At 42.3% G+C, this 8212-nt stretch overlaps 1 protein-coding gene across 1 annotated transcript in view; it reads left to right on the top strand.

Annotated features, from left to right (window-relative positions):
* The first annotated feature begins 319 nt into the window (after positions 1–319).
* Positions 320–8212, top strand: part of LOC149189828 (uncharacterized) — a 130595-nt gene continuing 122702 nt past the window's right edge. Inside the window, exon 1 of the mRNA XM_089411954.1 lies at positions 320–866. The gene's annotated coding sequence lies outside the window, so the exon portion shown is untranslated. The remainder of the gene's footprint in view (positions 867–8212) is intronic.

Below are 8212 nucleotides of genomic sequence, written 5' to 3'. Positions count from 1 at the left end.
AATCACCTTTACATTCAAAACTTGCACTATGGAAACCATGACTTCTACATAAAAAAAATTTACTTGCCTTATGAAATTACACTTAGATCAATTATGTGATAAAATTAAATCTACTAAATATCCTATTACCAAAAACAAAACAATTAAAAGTAATTAGAATAGAGTTCCAAAATTTACGGTTGATCCTCGGGCTTGTGGTAGACCACCGTTCGAGTTTGAGTTCAACAACAATAAAGTTCAATTCGAATTCGAATTTAGTGGTAAGGTTCAAATAAAGTTGGCCATTCGAATTCGAATTTAGTGGTAAGGTTCAAATAAAGTTGGCCATTAAATTGGCCATTAAAGAGGGTTCGGCGTTATTGTCACTGCAGTAGAGACAAGGATGCTGTGGGTGAGTAAGCACTAGTTAGTAGGAAGAGGAATATCAAATACTAGCCCTTGAAAAACATCGACAAGCCATGACATACTCTGCAACGTTAATCAAGCCTAGCCAGTAAGCTTATCAGTGTCCTCGGCGAGGCGCGGCCTAACTTGGTCCCTCGTTTTGACGGTGAATCCCCATTTAACGTTTCAGCTGAGGATTTGCTTCGCCATACGGGAACGTGGCAACACAGTCTTCTTTCGTTTGTTTTTCCGGAGATAAAAGACCGGGAGGAAGAATACACGCAGGCCCCGGGAGTAAAGGCCGGAGGCAAGAATTCATGGAGGTACCGTCTCGGTTTCAGAAGGAAAGCATTCTGAGAGGGACCTGCAACCAAGGAACCACGGCAGCATAGTTCTTTTGGTTTCTGATTTTTCCTTTGTATCTCGGAGATAAAGGCCAGCAGGAACGATACTGTGGCTCCGTCACGATACTTGGAATCAAGGTATGCCTAAAACTCTACACGAACTTTACTCAAATATAAAAAGAATCTTATAGTTTCTGCACCTTTACTGGTTTCCACCCGTTTCTCTTTTAAAAGCGGTACTGTCTATTATTAAGCTTCTTCATCTGCACAATTATTAGGGTTCATGCCTTCCTGTCTAGAAGTAAAAAATTTCATCCCCTTCAAAATTCCTGTCTGTGAAGCACCCACAGCCCACCATTTTTGGTGCTGGTTATCAGAATTCTGCATCATCTCTCGTCCATGCATAGGTTTCAGCTTCCGAATAGGAAATATATGGTGTAATTGCAAGGGATGTATATGCTGTTGCATTGTATTTTAATATGCTATGCGATGACTGTCAACTGTTTCTCAAATTCAGAGGGTGGCTTACATTTTTTCTTTTGGTTCCTTATAGCTTAAAAGCCATCTCCATAGTTTATCCACTGTCGTTTCAGACCAAAGCCATATCGTGAATTAAGTTTTTGCGGGGAGTTTTGAATAAACTATCTTCAACAATTTTCTTCCTGCTATCTCAGAGTTTCTATTTTTTTTAGTTTCCACTGCTTTGCATCTCTGGTTTCTTTCTTTGCTATGGCTGGGTACTGGTTTTTCCGGTGGCCGGAACAGTAGCTCAGGGGGGAATGATCTCTGTATTCAGGACAGGTAGATGAGCGCGTGTCGATGCCACCGTCCATATGGTTTGCTCTCGTCACTTGTCTCATCTCCCCACATCATCACCGCCCAAAAGTCTCTCACTCACGTCACTCAATACACATTCCCATGCAATTCTCTGACCTCACACATTCCTTATCAGGAATCCTGGACTGTAGAAGGTACACTTGCATTCGCCTCCGTTTCTGGGTTTGTACTATGACGGTGGCTTTTTATCCCCGTGTCAGACCGTATCTTTTGGGCCCTTAAAAGCTCATACATCCCTCTCCCTCAAAAACAGGGGCTTTGTCCTTTCCAAAACAAAAGTCGTAATTTTGATTTTCCACACATGTTACGATTTATCCGGATCTAATCCATTTATCCTCCGCTCAGACAGCATCATTCCCTTTGTCTCCCTTTCTGACAGGCCTCGTGTCACCCTCCCCAGGCACGCTTCAAGTCAGGGACCTCCGATGGAAATTGAATCTGATGTGTTTGCCACCTCTGCACTGGTCCATGCCACTATAGAGGCGGAAATGCTCCACACAGGGTCACGTCCCCTTGATGCCTGGCAGTCCACGCTAGGCGAAATAAATGTGCCAGCTCCAGTCAATCCGACCCAATCAATTCAGGGTGACGAGCATGGGCTCCGTCGACGTAAACATAGACAACGCCCCATAAAAACCATTCCGCCTCCCCCGGCTATCATTCTTGATAGCGCCACCCTCGTGGATCGTATTATCAGTCTACAGAAGCGCGCATTAGTCGGCCGTTGGTATTTCCCGGACATGGAGGTTCTAAAATGAGGAATTGGCTGGGAACGAAGTGGAAATCCTTGCTAGGCTATCTACCCATGATAGTTAGGCTCATGAAAGGATGGTACAACTTCCATTTCCTCAGCCATGAGGATCTTGAGACTATCAGATCCATTCCTTGGGTTCATGGGAAGAGTTTCCTTGCCCTACATAACTGGTACATTGGCTATAACCCCCTGCACAACACTCCCATTAACAAACTTATATGGGTCAAATTACCTGGACTGCCAATTGAATTATGGACTAAGGATGCCTTAACAGATATTGGAAATGCCATAGGTAAATTTGTGTACGTGGACCCGAAATGCCTCAGTGCAAAAGATAAGAGAGTTGCATGGATTTTAATTGAGAAGCACTGGGAAGACATCAATCTCCAACAGAGATTGGACTTTTGGGGGGTGCCTTTCCGCTGTTCATCCTGTCATAGAACAAGACACCTGCAAGACCAGTGCCCGCTTCGTCTGGGTGGCCGCATACATGGAAGGAAAGTCTACAACAAATCGAAGTTGGCTAACTCTGCGAAGGTACTGCCAGGAAAAAATGGTCAAAGGATGGCGTCACTCCAGAAAGTGACACTTCCAGGTAATTCTCACTGTACCTTCCCTCATTTACTTCCATTTGTAGGCTCTAGGGGAATCTCTCCTATTTTCGTTCCATCTTCGCCATTTAATTCTGGAAGGTCAGCATCACCATTTTCGGGTGTTCCAGCTCACCCTAGTTCCCCCCTTCCACCTGAACCTACCCCTTGTCAGGAAATTCCCGCCCCTTATAGTAATATACCCTCATCATCGCACATTGCCTACATACCCTCACCTACTCCCTCCCCTACAACATCCTTTCGTCTAATAAAAGGCAAAGGACCTTGCCCCTTTGTCACTTCTCCAAATTCTCCCACAACAACTTCTCCAAACTCAATAGGAAGCGACCTAGACTTTCTCCTAAAGAAAAAGACCCTGGATCTACACTCCCTCACCATACATTAACCGATAGCACCTTCCTCCTCTCACATTAGCCCTAGTTCGACTGGTAATATTACTGTCTGGCAGAAGCAAAACCGGGGTAGCAGACACTTTCGCGGAAGAAACTCCAACATTCCTCATGCCTCTCCAATGGATCGCTTCCTCATTGATGTTCCTATTTCTGATCTCTCTTCCCACGGGACTCTTAGAGCAAGGCAGCCTGTTGAACCTTTTCCATGACTCGTATTATATCCATTAATATCAGGGGGTTGGGAGCTGAACCCAAATATATAGCTCTCAAAGATTTGTTCCTTTCCTTACATCCAAATATAATCCTCATTCAGGAAACAATGCATAAGTGTTCAGAAGCTGTTATATATTTTCGGAAAATGTTTCCGAGTTGGCATATCACTGCAACTGATTCAACTGGCCTCTCAGGGGGACTGGTGGCCTTATGGGATCCATCATGGGTCTCGGTCAAGGCATTCAGATGTTTTGCTGGCATTCTGCTGGAAGCCAGATTTCGTGGTATACCTGGAAATATCCATATACTCAATGTATATGCTCCTTATAAGGACCGTTTTACTTTCTGGAATCAGATCCTCTCGTCAGAAATAATGGAACTGGCTTCCTTAATCATTGTGGGAGATTTAAATTGTACACTAAGCAGTGATGAAGTATGGGGTTGTGGCAGGAAGATGGACCCTCTCCAAGACGCCCTACTTACATACAATTTTGTAGACATCTGCCCTGCCAAAATTGCCCCCACTTGGGATAATGGCAGATCTGGAAATGCATATCTGGCCAAAAGGCTGGATCGTTTCTTAGTCCATGAAAAGCTGATTGAATGTTTGGGCATTTTATGTACCGAAATCATCAACAACTTCACATCTGATCACAGACCCATAACACTGCAATGGAGAAACGTTGGAATCCGAAAGGGCCTTCCTTTTAAATTCAACAGAACTTGGCTGGAAGACCCAGATTTCAATGAGCTTGTACAAGAAGCCTAGAGGAGACACCCTGACCTCACATATTCCTCCCCCTCTCAGCACCTCCTTGACAAACTAGAATCCCTTCGGAAGGAAGTAAAGCCCTGGCAAATTCGGAAGCAAAAAGCTAATAGGAAAGACCTAGAAGACATTCAGATGGAACTGGATAGGATTGTCTTAAAGATGTCATCTCAATGCCTTCCCTTAAAGTTTCGCCTTTGTATTCAAGAACTGGAAATTAGGAAAAGAAAATTACTGTCTATTGAAGAAGCCACATGGAGATTAAAAAGAAGGGCAATATGGTTCAGCGAAGGTGATCGTAATACAAAATTTTTTCACCATTATGCAAACCATCGGCGCAACATAAACACAATCTGGGAGATTAGGGACGAGGAGGGGAAAACACTACAATCTCATGATGACATAAGTAATGCGGCTGTATAGTATTTCCAGGGAACTTATAGTAGGAATGAAAATATAATGGCAGAAGATATCATCTAGGGAATAGAACCTTATCCTACAATGTTCAGAGAGGAATAGAATGAAGATCTATATAGAACTGTCTCCAAAGAAGAACTTCTGAAAGTGATGAAGTCCTTCAAGCGAGATAAATGTCCAGGCCCGGATGGATGGATGATTGAATTCTTCCTCCACTTTTTTGAACTAGTAAAGAAGGACCTTCTGAGTATGGTTGAGGAATCCAGAATTAAGGGTAGAATTCATCAATATATCTCATCAACCTACATTGCCCTTATTCCAAAGGAAAAAAATGCCAATTCTTTCTCGGATTTTAGGCCGATCTCCCTGTGCAATTCAATCTACAAAATCATCTCTAAGATTATTGCTGGCAGAATGCGAAATACTCTCGCGATTCATCTCACAGGAACAACATGGATTCCTAAAAGATAGACTTATTCATGATGCCGTTGCAAACACTCAGGAAAGTTTGCATTCGATCCATACAAAAAATCTTGATGCAGCCATCTTTCAAATTGATTTAAAGAAGGCATATGATTGCCTGGATTGGGGCTTTCTAAGATGTGTTCTCACCAAAATTGGTCTCAGCCCCAGTTGTACAAACTGGATTATGGCATGTGTAGACAAGGTAAATTTTGCCATCCTTATAAATGGACACCCAACTAACTACTTTCGAGCTGCTAGAGGACTGAGGCAGGGATGCTCCCTATCCCCGCTATTATTCATCCTGGCAATGGATTGCCTAAGCCTGCATATCAAAAGAGCTGTTACGGAGGGACATTTCCGGCCTCTGATGATTAGCAAAAACAACAGCATATCACACAACCTATTCGTAGATGACATTAATTCTGGGTATGCTCTGCCGTCTCACTTGGCTATGTCTTTATAATATCCTAAAGAAATTTACAATGGCTACAGGATTACAGATCAATGAAAGGAAATCTGTAATCTATCACGGAAAATGTGGCAGGGAAACTATTGATTACATTGCAGGTTTATACAACATCAAAGCAACTCCTATACAAGAGGGAATGAAGTATCTCGGATACCACTTAAAACCTACTTGCTACATTAGAGCGGATTGGCAATGGATCATTGATTGATATTATAAAAGAATATCTGGATGGGAGTGTAAATGTCTGTCGATGGGAGGGAGAGCTACACTTTCCCAAGCGGTTTTAGCACAGTTAACTGTATATTGGGCTCACCTTTTTTATATACCAGCTAGCATTATTAAGGAGCTAAACCGCCTTACAGCAAATTTCATTTGGGGAGGCTGTCATGAAAAGAAGAAATTTCATCTAGCCAAACTCGCTAAAATTACTCTTCCAAAAGCATTGGGGGGATGGGGGATTATGGATCTTCAAAAATTTGGTGCAACTTTACTGTGCAAATCCTTATGGAAGGGCTTATTTGGGGGAGGCACCTGGAGTAATACCATTAAAAAAAGGTACCTGGGCAACAAAGATTTCAACTTCTGGTACAGGAAAGGTACCATTGGCATCATACAAGGCTCTGTGATTTGGAGAAGTTTCCGCAAAATACAATCTTTCTTCTTACAACATCTCACATGGAGTTTTGAGAACGGAAACAGAATTTTAATTGCAGTTGGTCTAATCCTTGGAGCTGGGGATGAATGTTCTATTCAATGTTTTAAAAAACGGCCGAATCGAATCCGAAACGACCGAGTTGATCCGAGTCGTTGGGATTTTTTGTGACCCGGCAGAAAAAACGGAACGGGAGGCCGAGTCATGACTGACTCGGCTGAGTTATTGCATGACTCGGCCGAGTCAGTCATGACTCGGTCAACCCGACCGGTTCTGCAATAACTCGGCCGAGTCAATGAATGCGGCCTGTAACCCCAAAAAAATGCGATTTTTCATATTTTAAATTTTTTTTTTAACTGTTAGCTGAGTGTTGGGGACTCCAAGGTGTTTTCTAAATTAGTTAAATGCTATTTGGGGTCCATTCCCCTGTCCTAGTATTGATATGCTATTCAAATTTCATGGTAATGTTAAATTCTTAAAGTAAAAGTGACATTCTCCTTAATCTTCATTGTCATCCTTTTACTTGAATTTTTAACATTACCATGAAATGACCCAGGATGTTTGAGAGTGGTTCTGGCCTCATTGGATTTCATATGGAGAAAGTAGAATTTTAGATTTCATTCAAAATCCAGCAGACTTATCAGTTTTTCAGGATTTCAGGATTGGAGGATTGCAATGTTTCCATTGAATTTTGTCATGTATTAGGGTATGTAACTCGTATTTAATCAAGAGCACCAATCCCTCTATGTACCTTGATGTTAGTGACATTGGTTGTCGAACTCCTTTGGGATTCGCTCCCAAACCAGGAGCTTCTGAAAATGTCGCTCCCGCTCCTGTTTTCGCTCTCGCTCCCACTTTCGCTACCACTTCCAAGTAACACTGAGCGAGATGATGTTGGCAACTCTAGCAGTAGCCAGTAGTACTGGTCACAGACTTTTGTTGTAGAGGCCATTTATAGTCTCCTTGGTTATGTGTTTTGGTTTTGATCTCTATATCATCATCATGTATGTATTGGACAGTGCACTAGGTGCCATTTTGATATAATGGATATATTCATGAGCCTACTTTGATCATATGTTGTCTTCTATCTATATTCTAATGCTGTGTGTTTGAACTTTGGAAACATGAATGAAAATCTTTAAAATTATGTGTTTTTATAAAAAATAAATATTCAATGTATTTTTTACAACGACCGAGTCATTGAAATCAAGCCGGTTGAGTCAATACCGAGTTGGAGTCGGAGTCGGAGTCGACCCTCGGCTGAGTCGAAGTCAGAGTTGGAGTTTTAAAACATTGGTTCTATTCCACAAGAAATTAAAAACACTTTACATTGTGCGAGCATCTTCGTATGGGGCCAAGCCATTGCGGGCTGGCAGGGCCCTTTACCGATCTGGAAAGAAGCACACAGTATGGGCCTATATGGCCAAGCGACCCTACAATGGAACAAGATCTTGGCAAACATAAAAAATATAAGAATTTGCCGTAGGGAGCCCCGGGACTATCTCACATGGAAAGGGAAGAGGAGGACTGATAGTATAAGTGTTGCTGATACCTATCTATACTTATCCAGTATTTCACCACCCCAATTAGGTCGGCAATTTCCCACAACTCTATGGAAAACAGGAATTCCAAGCAAAATTATAATTTTCTCTTGGCTAGTTTTTCACAACAAAAACCTCATCTGGGAGAATCTACAGAAGAGGCAGTGGCAAGGGCCGGGCATTTGTTCTATCTGTAAAGTTGAAGTAGAAAACAACGAGCACATCTTCCTGAAATGCAAGCTCACCACTCAGGTATGGAAAAACTTATCCAATTTTTTTGGTTTATGTTTTATAATGCATTCTTCCATTAAGGACTCACTGGAATGGTGGAGTGTACAGAAGCCCTCATGGAGACCCATTCCCT

This window comes from Pinus tabuliformis, chromosome 3_1, assembly GCF_031772625.1.
Source record: "Pinus tabuliformis cultivar Carrire ecotype Pingquan chromosome 3_1, CPIR1, whole genome shotgun sequence".
Lineage (NCBI taxonomy): Eukaryota > Viridiplantae > Streptophyta > Pinopsida > Pinales > Pinaceae > Pinus > Pinus tabuliformis.
Note: the sequence above shows the minus strand (reverse complement) of the source record. Positions and strands in the feature narration are given on the sequence as shown.